Consider the following 612-nt stretch of genomic DNA (forward strand, 5'->3'; position numbering starts at 1 on the left):
CTTCACTCTCTCTTCACTCTAATGGAGCCTTTCTAACCTCCAAGCTCTCTAGTGTTCTCTAGCTCTCTCTAACGCTCTCTAGCCTTCTTTATTTTTGACAAAAATTTTATTTTAAAGTTGTGGATGAGCTTTCCCAAGAGTTACCTAAGCATCCCTTCAAAATTTGGCCTTATCCAAAGCTTGAGTAGGCATAACCGTCGAACTCGCCTCGCCATCGGCAGCCTCGAGGGCATCGTCGGTGAGCTTCTAAAGAATTTTTTCCTATAGTCTTGGGAAAAACTAGCCGTCAGCGTGGTCGAGGTCGCCGTTGGCGGCCTAGTTCAATTCTCCACATTTTGGTCCTTTTCGCTCCCAATTTGCTCCTTTTTGCATCTTTTTGCTCCATTTACCCTAACTCATCATTTCTGCAACAAAACATCAAAAATACATTTCTTTAAAGTGCAATATCATTAAAAATAGTATAAAATAGGTATGAAAATCTCAACAAATTTTTCTTTGGTCAAAATCCCCCAAACTTAACTATTACTTGTCCTCAAGTAATTTTAGTACTATATAAAAATTATGATCTACTGCAATAAAGTTTTAATTCAGAAATACTATAAGTTTGATTTA

The sequence above is a fragment of the Phalaenopsis equestris genome, unplaced genomic scaffold (assembly GCF_001263595.1).
Source record: "Phalaenopsis equestris unplaced genomic scaffold, ASM126359v1 Scaffold205072, whole genome shotgun sequence".
In the NCBI taxonomy this organism is placed as follows: domain Eukaryota; kingdom Viridiplantae; phylum Streptophyta; class Magnoliopsida; order Asparagales; family Orchidaceae; genus Phalaenopsis; species Phalaenopsis equestris.